This window comes from Pelophylax lessonae (assembly GCF_965119305.1).
Source record: "Pelophylax lessonae genome assembly, chromosome: 11".
NCBI lineage: Eukaryota > Metazoa > Chordata > Amphibia > Anura > Ranidae > Pelophylax > Pelophylax lessonae.
This window is the reverse complement of record NC_138778.1, coordinates 188,659,787-188,672,885: the sequence shown is the minus strand read 5'-3', so window position 1 is coordinate 188,672,885 and position 13,099 is coordinate 188,659,787. Positions and strand designations below refer to the sequence as shown.

Here is a 13,099-nt window from a genome sequence, read left to right as displayed (position 1 = left end):
GAAATACTTGTCTGAATCGCATGCGGTTTCCCCCACCTCTCCTGTGTGAACCACGGCTTGTTATAGTGATTTCAGCCTAGGTTCACACAGGAGCGGTGGGGAAACCGCATGTGAGTCGGACAGGAATCGTACCGCATTCCTCGTCACATTGCATGCGATTCTTCTTAGTGTGATTTTCGCCCATCCATTTTGTATAGAAGCAAATCGCACCTCAAAGCATTGGTTTCGGGAGAGGTTTCGCGAGTACTCCTAAATAAAAAAAAAAAAAAAAAAACTTGGTATCGGCGCATCCCTAAACATTATTCAGTGGCACATAGAATGCTGCACTCTGTTCTCCTTCAAGCAAAAACAACTTTATTATAAAAGTCTCAGCAAGAACACTGACACTACTGTGCACGCACAGCTCAATTTACATTCCGAAACAGTGCTTGTGTGTTGGGATGACTGTAGTCCTGCGCATGCACAGAAGTGACATCATCCAACACCAGTCAATCAAGATGGTCGATGACCAGTATTGGGACTAAGGCCCCTTTCACACTATCCGTCCGGATTCTCAGCGGGGGAATCAAGCCGCGGATCCCCCGCTGAGCAGCAGGATGACAGCTGTGTCTCCGTGATGTGTGCAGAGACACAGCTGTCAGTTCCCCATGCATCTCTATGGGGGAAATCAGATGGGAACGGACCGTCGGTCCGTTCTCATCCGATCCGCTGGACGGATGGAAAATAGGGTTTCCATCCGTCCAGATTTGACGGATCGGATGTCAGCGGACATGTCTCAGCTGACATCCGATCCCCCATAGAGATGCATGGGGGGACCGTTCAGATCCGCCAAAAAAACAGACAGGCAGATCTGAACGGTCCGCCTGTGTGAAAGGGGCCTAAGCCATAAAGAAGGTGTCAGACCTCGGACCATTGATACACAGTATTGTAGACTTTAGTTCGCTTTAACTAAACAAGCTGCAGCTAAAAGCTAATTGGGTACTATGCACAGCTGCTCAATTCTTAGTAAAATCCCCGCCATTGAATATACATTTCCTGCAGGACTCAGGGTACATGGACAATACAATGGCCATTGGCCATACATAGAACAATCATTTCCTGGGTTTGAAGAAATAGTTTTTAATCGGAAGATAAAATGGAGAAAAACCCAAACAAATCTGACCAATCCCACCCTTTCTTTGCTGCACTGAGCCGTGGTTTTGAAGAGTTGCACCGAAATGAAAATTCCGGTGCCAAAACCTAAATTTAGGATGTGCTTGACCAAAACTGAAATTCAGTTTAAATTAAAAAAAAAAAAATTATATATATATACACTGCATTATATTTGACTATTTAATATCATGAATTGAAATGAATATGAATTTATTGCCCATTATGGGCACCTTCTAAAGCAGTGTTAAAAATCTCTCCAATGAAATGCATTGAAAACGCAGCAAGAATGCATCACAAATGCACTCGTGTTTTGATGCATTCGAGTCACATGACCTATGAAAAACACACCATAAGCAGGTAAAAAGGAAGCAAAATCATGGTAAAATTACGGGCATATTCGGCAGCCATTATCATTACGTTTTTTGCTATCGGGCAAAATTTGGTGCATCGCTAGTTTTGAACCTAAAAGTCACTGCAATGTTTACACCTCTGACCAATGGCTATGGATCTACAAGAGACCAGTCAAGGGAATGATAGAACAACTGAAGCTGCAGAGTCCAGGGTTCCATTATTCCCGGAACATTCAACATCCCTAACCATTGCAAGACAAAATGTTTTAACGCCTCCTGCGCAAGAGTGCAGTGGACTAGGGACGACTTTACAGATTACAAGCAACTGCAAGGGAAAACAACAGAGGGCGCACCAGCCTAGTGCATTATCCCATGGATATTTTATAATAAAACCATATAAAATATAAAACAGACAATGCAAGTAAACAGTGTATAAAGCCACCAGCTCATGGCACAGTGGTAAGATTGACCCAGAGCGTTCCAACGCCAAAGGGACACCTGGCAGGACCAAAAAATGGCTAATGTGTTTTGAAGGTAAACCCTCTTCATCAGAGCCCAATGGGTACAATATATTTAATACACTTTATATACTCCTACTGACAAAGACATGAGAACCCCAGACTCCTCCCTGCACAGAGGGGGGCGGAAGGTAATATCAAGATTGTGGGGTGGGGGTGTATCTGTTTTTTGACAGGTACCCTTCCCCCACTTCCAGGAGACCGCGCCGCCCACCAGAAGCTCCGCCATCCTCCTTTCCCCGCCGCTGAGCCTATGAGTATGCGCAGCGCACTTTGCTCAGTAGGAAACTGGCTGTGAACCCCGACAGGCTTCATTGCTGGTTTAACTTCAGAAAGAATGGCAGTGGCAGCCGATCCAAAAATCCACTGGGGTGCTGGCTTTCTGGGCTCCCCGGACAGGCCAGCGTCTCTATCCGCTCCCCGGACAGGCCAGCGTCTCTATCCGCTCCCCGGACAGGCCAGCGTCTCTATCCGCTCCCCGGACAGGCCAGCGTCTCTATTCGCTCCCCGGACAGGCCAGCGTCTCTATTCGCTCCCCGGACAGGCCAGCGTCTCTATTCGCTCCCCGGACAGGCCAGCGTCTCTATTCGCTCCCCGGACAGGCCAGCGTCTCTATCCGCTCCCCGGACAGGCCAGCGTCTCTATCCGCTCCCCGGACAGGCCAGCGTCTCTATTCGCTCCCCGGACAGGCCAGCGTCTCTATCCGCTCCCCGGACAGGCCAGCGTCTCTATTCGCTCCCCGGACAGGCCAGCGTCTCTATTCGCTCCCCGGACAGGCCAGCCTCTCTATTCGCTCCCCGGACAGGCCAGCCTCTCTATTCGCTCCCCGGACAGGCCAGCCTCTCTATTCGCTCCCCGGACAGGCCAGCCTCTCTATTCGCTCCCCGGACAGGCTAGTGTCCTTATATTAAAAGTCATAAGCTACAGTATTTGTAGCTGCTGACTTTAATTTTTTTTTTTCTCCAGGCGGAACGCCGCTTTAAATTCATGCTATTAATTAAAAAGTCGATTAACAATTATAAATAATATTTTTTTTAAAACTGGCATTTTCCGTTTCTGTACCAAAATTTCCATTCGGTGCTCCTCTAGCTAAAAGGTTTTGTCTTGCAATGGTTAGGGGTGTTGAGTGTTCTGGGAATAATGGAACCCAGCTTTGTTCTATTGCTCCCCTGACAGGTTTCATCACGTAAATCTGAGGGAAATTAGGGGGAGGAGCTCTGAACCCGCCTGCACCATCCCTGCGGACAAGCCAACCATAAGTGTGGGAGGTATTCCCTGCCCCCTGTACATATACAAGGGGCCATGGAAAGCAGGAAGACGAGTCAGGGCTTCCGCTGAGCCCCTTCCACATCCTGATTAGGGTGGAGATGCCAGATTTAAAGGGTGGAATTGCCAGCCAGGGGAGCGCTAGGCAAGGTGCATTTCCTCCAGGATCTCCTGGCTGTGCCGCTTATGATTGGCTGTACACAGTGGGATGGCTCAGACCTGGGCTCATCCATCATGATGACTTTCTCCAAGGTGGCCCTACAGCTGTCCCTGAACTACAAGTCCCATCGTGCCTACAAGAGTTATAGCTGTCAGAAGTCCTGCAATGCCTCATGGGACTTGTAGTTCTGCCACATTCTGTGAGCCCTGGTTTGGCTGCGCTGGGGATCACACATCCGGGGTCATTGTAGATGTGTCAGACATGGCGGGCAGAGATGGCTGCCCATTCATGAATGGCAGAGACACCGGTGAGAGCCATGCAGACTCTGCCATAGGCCCTCATCCACTGGCTTCAATACATTCTTTAGATCACCAATCAGGAACATTGGAGCCCATCAGGGTCACCAATCAGGAACAACAAAGCCCATTGGGGTCCTGGCTGCACTCCCACAGTCCTCCGTGACTCCAGATGATCACCATCACAGCCAGGCAACCAGCATTTTCAAAATCCCCCCATGTCCCTGCCCTGTGACCTGCCATGGCTAATCCCTTCCATTGAATAGGCTAGAGGCCTGCTTGTTTGTGAGTCACCAGCCTGACTTCACTGGCTGCATGCTTGTTGCAGGTCAGAGAACCTATCACAGTCCGTGTTCTCCTCCCCTCTATATACACTGTCATACAGGCCCGGCCAGGCTCTCCCCCGGATACACACATCACCCCCCACTCCGGTTACACAGTCATGGAGAACCCATCAACCCCCCCCTTCACCTCCGCCTATCACCGTCCATCACCTCTCCGCCGCACACACCGGAGCTCTGCGCCGCCTGCCGACGTCACCCAACGCGACAGCCGCCTCCTAAAACGTCACTTCCGCTCTAAAGAGGGACATTGGCACTAGAGGTGTCTGCACTGCCGGAGCCATTTTGTTGTGGAGCTCGTGCTGATTCAATGGTACGTGTCTCCGGCAAAATGGAGCCTGACGAAGGTTGTTTACTGCATCCGTCTAGCTCTGCCTTTGTTTCATAGTGATATTCATCTATGTGGATATATAACACTTCTTATATATAAGGGGGAAATGTTAAAGTATAACTAATAGTAAAACGTTTGATTTTCGTTTTTAATAGAGTGTTTAGTGTGATTAGAACCCCTGCCAGGCTTTCATTGCTGTCTGTGCCCTAGGGTTACCACCTCATCCCATTAAACCAGGACACACAATAATTACACAGGTTCTGTGGCTGATTAAGGTGATAATTAAACTCAGTGCCTTATGTGCGATATATCAGCCTCAGAACCTGTGTAAAGGCCCGTACACACGTACCGATCGTCGGCATACAAACGTCGGCGGACGAAAGATCTGCCGATTGTACGCGTGTTAGTATGGTGCCTCCGACAGATGTCTGCGCACAATCCGCGGACAAGAGTCTTTCGTGCAAACATGAAAATTTTTGTCTGCGGACACCAGAACGGACGATTGTTCGCCTGTCAGTACAGAATTCGGCCGACAGACCGCAGATTTGCAAGACTGGGCATGCTCAGAAAATTAAAAACACAGGGAAAGTTAACCATTACATGACATCACTTCTGCAGTCAGCTGAAGTCTGCAGACAAAATTCTTGTGCTGTCCTTGTGCTGTCTTTGCACTTTTCAACAGACACCGACATCCCGGGGAGAAAAGAGGAACATTTGTATGCCGACCATCGGTACGTGTGTACGGGGCTTTAGGCCCCTTTCACACAGGCGGACCGGTCAGATCCGCCTGTCAGTTTTTCAGGCGGATCTGAGCGGATGCTCCATGCATCTCTATTCTCTATGGCAGGGGTACTCAAATGTAAACTTGAAAGGTCCACTTACCAATTTTCCATTCAGTCCGAGGTCCGGAAAAGTGACCGTCAAATTCCAAATACAGAACGCCAACAACAAAAAAAAGGCATTCCCCAAAACTTTTGAACTATACACAAAAAAATGACCTAACAAATACACAACCAATATGTGAAATATGATGTTTGATCCATAGATAGAGAGAGACTGCAAACAGAATTTTGTGTCTTTTAGCTATCCTTCCCGTCAGCCTGATTTATAATTTCAGCCATTGTGGCGGCAATGATGGAAAACAAATATATATGTGCATGTAAAATAAATCTATAATTTTAACTATACAGAACTACAGAAATGTTTTTAAAAAGATTAATGTATTTCACCTGCATATCCACTGAAAATAAACAGCAAAAAATAGTTTGTACTACTGTAAACCATAAAAATGAAGTGTCTCTGCATTTTTAAAGAATTATTTTCCTTATATTTTATGAAAATAATTCTTTAAAAATGCAGTGAGACTTCATTTTTTTATGTTTTTCAGTAGTACAAACTATTTTTTGCTGTTTATTTTCAGTGGATATGCAGGTGAAATACATTAATCTTTTTAAAAACATTTCTGTAGTTCTGTATAGATAAAATTATAGATTTATTTTACATGCAAGCATTCCCGCACTTACTTGTCTTCCTAGTTGCTGTAGAGAAGAGACACCTCCTTCCTCTTAGGTGGCATGATCGGTGGTCGGTCGAGGATGCAGGGATGGACGGGATGTGAGTTTGGAGTGACCCTCTTCGATGTGGTAGGTCCCGGTCTGTCTGCTTGGCAAGGAGCTGAGCGCTCAGACGCCCATGCACCTAGCCGCCGAGCAGATGTCTCTTCACCGCCTGCCGCCAAAGCCCGGCTTCCCTCAGCTCAGTGTCCACAGACTACAACTCCCGGAATGCAGCGCGGCGGGGGGTGCTTAGGCGCGAGGAGGGATAAGTTCCTCCTCCGCTCTGAATGCTGGGTGGCGGGCGTGTGACGTCACTGTTTGCTAGACACCGGGCGGCCGGTGATCTAGCAACCAGTGATAAAAGGAATAGGCAGCAGCTTCAGCACAGACAGACCGCCACGGTCCAGAGCTAAGAGTCCCAGACGCGGCCCGGAGTCCGCCTATTGAGGACCCGGGCTCTATGGGGCATCGGATGTCAGTGGAGACATGTCTGCTGACATCCGATCCGATCTGTCAAATCTGGACGGATGGAAACCCTATTTTCCATCCGTCTATCGGATCGGATGAGAAGGGACAGGAGGTCCATTCCCATTCGATTCCCCCAAAGAGAACAGCGAGGACCCGACAGCTCTGTCTCTGCACACAGAGCGGAGACACAGCTGCCATCCGCCTGCTCAGCGGGGGATTGGCGGATCGATCCCCCGCTGAGATAAACAGAGTCTGCCGACGGACTCCAAGTGTGAAAGGGGCCTAATTCATATGTGTCCTGGATTAAAGGGATGAGGTGGCAACACTTTTAACCACTTCAATACCGAGCACTTTCACCCCCTTCATGCCCAGGCCAATTTTCAGCTTTTAGTGCTGTCACACTTTGAATGACAATTGCGCTGTCATGCAGCACTGTACCCATATGACATTTTCTTCACACAAATAGGGCTTTCTTTTGGTGGTATTTAATCACTGGGAAGCGTCAAGAGTTTCAAAAAGCTCTTAGATGGGCATCTTAGCGAACGGAATATACAGGGATATGGGAAATTATATTGACATAAAGCACACACATACACAGGTTAAACTGGATGGACTGGTGTCTTTATTCAACCTCACCAACTATGTAACTACAGTATTTGTATCCCCTTTCAGTTGAAGATAACTCAGATAGTTTCACTTTTTTTTATTTAATTACTGAAATTGACTTTTTGATGATTTTCTATTTTTATGAGATGCACCTGTATAGTCTTTATGGAACAAAAATAACCCCTGAGGATTGGGACTTTCAACGGCAAGAATCAGGACTTGAGTACGAAAATATATAAATTTTATTACACATATAATAAAGATAAATTATACATAATCACATATAAAGTATATGATAAAAACAAGGTCATAGATACGTCTTGGAACCAGGAGGGTCTGAGGTGTCTGGATCGGACTAGACGCGTTTCGGTCCAAATGCCTTTCTCAATGGTCCACAAAACACCAGAGCTCAGACTAGGAGCATAAAAGGTAACAATGAGTATAATACAAAGGGTAAGTATGAGGTTAGATTTAACATGTATTAAACAATGTTAAAAGCAATGTAACACATAATTCATTATACATAGTGTTTGTCGTATTTAGATGTGAAAAAGGGGGGGCAAAAAATGCCTCTATGATTACATACCAGATATGTAAGACCTCTGTGGAATCCAGGACGTGAGACCAAAGGGATGGGCCTTGGTGGATGAGAAAAAGGCCTTCAATTGTCTATGGCCGCAAAGAGTATATGCTAATCAAATTGGGTCTATACAAGATAGACTCAGAGCAATATGTTAATATTTATATGGGCTTCCAGGGGAAATTTAAATAATTATAAGCCAAATACACAGTGGTATGGCAAATGACAGTGAGAAAGGAGCTCCACGAACAGAAAATCCCACGAGGATCTCCAGAGTGAGGTCAAAAACGTACAGGTCATCTAGAAAGTTATGAAGTTTAATGAAATACTAGTTACTACTTGAATAAGGTTACCTTATTGTGTGCTCGTTTACCCGAAGTACCCAGGGCCCTGGTTGGCCCCCCTAGCTCTGTTTCAGATCCGGGGGACCCCCAGGACCTAGGGTCTATTAGGGTGACGTGAGAAAAAATAGCTTTCACTTCCCTTCCCTTTATTGTCTTACTATTCTTGAGATCTACATGGGAATAATAGTAGCGCTGAAACAATCTATAAAAGTTCCTAAAATACAATAGACCATAGATGTCCCCTAAAGTGACAATGCGAAAAGTGACTCAGTCCTCATAGTCATTAGTGGAATATTGACATAAGTCTAATGCCTGGTAAATGTAACCATCAATTCACTCCTCTAGATCTATCAGTAACTTTGAGAGTCCCATATATTGCTAGCAACAATGAGTAGATGTATCCAGCAGAACCGCCAAAGCTTCGTGTAGTCTGGAAGGGTCACCACATATCCACCACCAAGTGCAGGGGGAAGTAAGAAATGGCCACTCACCGGATGTACATGCTCACTTACTCTCATAAATGAGCAAACCTCGCATGTTTGTAACAGATCCACATAGGACAAATCAGATTGAGCAAGGGATGATCCCAAATCCAGTGAAGTAGCCCTCTTGCACAGTTCCTCCCCAATATGTGGAAAACAAAAAGATATCTCCACTAGTGCAGTATGTCTAGAGTAATTTTATTCAAAATAAAACATCATACATTGCACTCACTTGTCATAATGTAAAAAATAGGCTCATCTCATACAAGGCAGTGTCGGGGCCTCCACTCCTATTCCGATGTGGCTCCACGCCAGAACGGGTAGTCCCAGAAGTCCTTCGCTGCCGTCAATCACAATCGAGTGCGTCGTCTGGCCACGCCCCGACGCGTTTCGTCACTTCCTGACTTCAACTGGGGGCGCGGCCAGAACAGCGCACCCGACCTCTTTATGCTCCGCATACCAGCGTCGCACCCAATCACAGAGTGAACAGGTCACCCGGAAGTACCTCTCTGGCAACTTCCGCCGGAATATAAACATAGTCTAGAGGTTTCCCCCGGACGTTCCTTCCCTACCACCTTTGCAGACACCACGCCTAATGGAGATTCCGCCCCTTTATCTTACAGCCGTCCCATAAAGGCATGTAATCGGGTGGTCTGTTCACTGCGCTCGACCGGGTCTCACTGGTGGTAGTTAAACCAGCAGTTAATGCCTCGATCGCCAATATACCATACACAGTGCGACTTGCTAAAATATCAAACATAGCCAACATCTGCCCTGTATAGGTACAGTACCTGTGTACAGCAGTACACTATATATTAAAATGTATTAAAATGTACAAGAATGTATATGTCAAATTAAAAAGTTAAAAATCACAATTTTTAAAATGCAATTCTTAAAACACACTTTCTGCAAGTTGACACTATATGTCAAAAATGAGTATCAAGGAATTACATAAATAGTAGGTAACATTACAAGCAGGGATTTGTATACATTGAAATCACTCCACAAAAAAATGTAGATAAAAGAATATGTAAATGGATAAAAAGTGAATAGAAGATAGGAGGATAAGAACTAAGAATCACTAATAAAACAATTGATGTCTAATTCAATGTTTAAACCCACAGGAGCAAGAGATTGGGTCAGGAAGATCCACTTCGTCTCGCATTTCAAAAGCTCCCTGACCCAATTAGCCCCCCTCCAAGATGGAGTGACTCTTTCTATACCCCAAAACATCAGTTCACTCGGGTCCCTTTGATGGTATTGCCTAAAGTGAGCTGATACATTATGTTCCCGTTTCCCATTGATAATATTGGTGATGTGTTCCCCAACACGAATTTTCATGGTTCGTTTGGTCCTCCCTATATAGACCAATTTGCATGGGCACATAAGCCCATACACGACATGGGTGGTATCACACGTAATAAAAGATTTGATCTTATATGATTTATCAATGGCAGGAACAGAGAAGGATGTGCGTCTTCTCACATTGGCTGGGGCAAGGGAACAGGCCCTACACTTCCCACAAGTGAAGGACCCTTTCAATTCTGGAAAAAAGGAAATGTTGGGTGGGTCAATCACCTTTCTTACCACCCGGTCCCCAAAATTGGGGGCCCTGCGATATATGAAGGATGGATTACTCGGTAGAGCTGGGCCCAAGGTTTTATCCATCAGCAATATGGGCCAATGCTGTTTGAATATATTTTCCACCTTTTTATAGTCATTAGAGAAGTCAGAGAGAAAACACCATTGTTTGGAGTCATTCTCTGGTTCTCTATCTCTGACTCTGGGATTCAGAGGTCTTGGTGCTTCCTGTGGGTTTAAACATTGAATTAGACATCAATTGTTTTATTAGTGATTCTTAGTTCTTATCCTCCTATCTTCTATTCACTTTTTATCCATTTACATATTCTTTTATCTACATTTTTTTGTGGAGTGATTTCAATGTATACAAATCCCTGCTTGTAATGTTACCTACTATTTATGTAATTCCTTGATACTCATTTTTGACATATAGTGTCAACTTGCAGAAAGTGTGTTTTAAGAATTGCATTTTAAAAATTGTGATTTTTAACTTTTTAATTTGACATATACATTCTTGTACATTTTAATACATTTTAATATATAGTGTACTGCTGTACACAGGTACTGTACCTATACAGGGCAGATGTTGGCTATGTTTGATATTTTAGCAAGTCGCACTGTGTATGGTATATTGGCGATCGAGGCATTAACTGCTGGTTTAACTACCACCAGTGAGACCCGGTCGAGCGCAGTGAACAGACCACCCGATTACATGCCTTTATGGGACGGCTGTAAGATAAAGGGGCGGAATCTCCATTAGGCGTGGTGTCTGCAAAGGTGGTAGGGAAGGAACGTCCGGGGGAAACCTCTAGACTATGTTTATATTCCGGCGGAAGTTGCCAGAGAGGTACTTCCGGGTGACCTGTTCACTCTGTGATTGGGTGCGACGCTGGTATGCGGAGCATAAAGAGGTCGGGTGCGCTGTTCTGGCCGCGCCCCCAGTTGAAGTCAGGAAGTGACGAAACGCGTCGGGGCGTGGCCAGACGACGCACTCGATTGTGATTGACGGCAGCGAAGGACTTCCGGGACTACCCGTTCTGGCGTGGAGCCACATCGGAATAGGAGTGGAGGCCCCGACACTGCCTTGTATGAGATGAGCCTATTTTTTACATTATGACAAGTGAGTGCAATGTATGATGTTTTATTTTGAATAAAATTACTCTAGACATACTGCACTAGTGGAGATATCTTTTTGTTTTCCACATATTGGGGAGGAACTGTGCAAGAGGGCTACTTCACTGGATTTGGGATCATCCCTTGCTCGATCTGATTTGTCCTATGTGGATCTGTTACAAACATGCGAGGTTTGCTCATTTATGAGAGTAAGTGAGCATGTACATCCGGTGAGTGGCCATTTCTTACTTCCCCCTGCACTTGGTGGTGGATATGTGGTGACCCTTCCAGACTACACGAAGCTTTGGCGGTTCTGCTGGATACATCTACTCATTGTTGCTAGCAATATATGGGACTCTCAAAGTTACTGATAGATCTGGAGGAGTGAATTGATGGTTACATTTACCAGGCATTAGACTTATGTCAATATTCCACTAATGACTATGAGGACTGAGTCACTTTTCGCATTGTCACTTTAGGGGACATCTATGGTCTATTGTATTTTAGGAACTTTTATAGATTGTTTCAGCGCTACTATTATTCCCATGTACACTGTTATCAAATATTTAAAATATTTTTAATATTTGCCTAAGTAGCAGCTATTAGTGGTATTTTTTCACCAGCTGTGTGCTGGCGCATCCTAAAGCGCGGAGCTAATCATTCAGTGTGGGCGGAAACTGAGGATTATTAGTTATATTGTTTACTTTTTTACTCTGCTGCTATGGAGGCCATCAAGTTTCTGAGCACAAGACAACTTGTTCTTAAGAACATCTTTTCCAGTAAATATGTCACACCAAGGGATGAGGATGTCAATGCCATCCTTAAAACTCTTTCCTTTACCCTTGAAAAGCAAGTGAGGGCTTGGTGGGACATTACCACATTAGAGGCTTACATCTCAGAAGGAATCGTAAGCAGGGGCTTACGGTGGGATGTAGCACCACAAGATGGGCTATATGATGAGCTGTCCACAACAGAATGGTACAGGTTTTTTCATCAGGCAGGCTTGGACTTACAAGCTCTAATACTTAAAAGGAAAAAACATAAAATGGAGCTTTTAAATAGCAAAATTTCTGAACTTCAAAGGAAAATTGAAGCTAAAGGGGATATCCCGGAGATCAGGGAATTTAATAACATTACTAAAACCAAATTAGATAAGATTGATAAGGAGACCCACCTTAAGAAGGTAAAGAAATATACTAGAGACCTACAAGATTTCAGGAACGGACAAGTTTTCTGTTGGCAGGCTACTCTACCTATGGCTGTGACGGTCACAGGTCCTGATATAGAGGCTCCTATGGAGGCAAGGGCTTGCGGGGTGAATAGTGAGTCACAACCTGCCCCCCAGACCTCCACTGGAGAGAACTCTGCTCTCCAGACCTCTGAGCCGGTCGTTAGACCAAAGGTGCTGATGCCCCGACCTACTGTGAGGGCCATCACAGAATGGACGGGCCCACCAATTAAAGGAGCTAATAAGGAAAATAAGAATAATAGCAACAACAACAGGAACAGAAGAGGGGTGACTCGGGGGAACCTCCAACCAGTAGGTCTACCTACCCATAACCAATATTCAGCTTTGACCAATAGGCCCAATGGAGGAAATGAGAATCCAGAACCAAGAACCCCCCAGAATCATTCTGGTCAGCCTTTTTTAGGGAGAGGCAGGGGGAGAGGGAGACATCGGCCATACAACCGGAACCACCAACCCGACCGACAATCCCACAGGGAAAATACAGAGGAGTACGGGCCGGACGTAGGTTACAGCGCAAAAAAGCGAAGAAGGGACTGGTAAATGAGGGCATCTTTAATATCAGTGATGTGAGCCTGAGTAAAAATGAACTTCATATTTTGGATCAAGGACTGAAGTGTGCTCCAAAAAGGGTTATCAACAAGTTTAGTGTTTATGTGGATACACATAAATACATGAGGAAGTTGAATATTAAAAAACACTTCATAAA

At 45.3% G+C, this 13,099-nt stretch overlaps 1 protein-coding gene across 1 annotated transcript in view; it reads right to left on the bottom strand.

Annotated features, from left to right (window-relative positions):
• The window catches only part of DDX42 (DEAD-box helicase 42), a gene marked incomplete at its 3' end in the record, with an annotated part of 40,753 nt that extends 36,477 nt beyond the window's left edge, over positions 1 to 4,276 (bottom strand). Inside the window, exon 1 of the mRNA XM_082272267.1 lies at positions 4,237 to 4,276. The remainder of the gene's footprint in view (positions 1 to 4,236) is intronic.
• Positions 4,277 to 13,099: the final 8,823 nt, after the last annotated feature.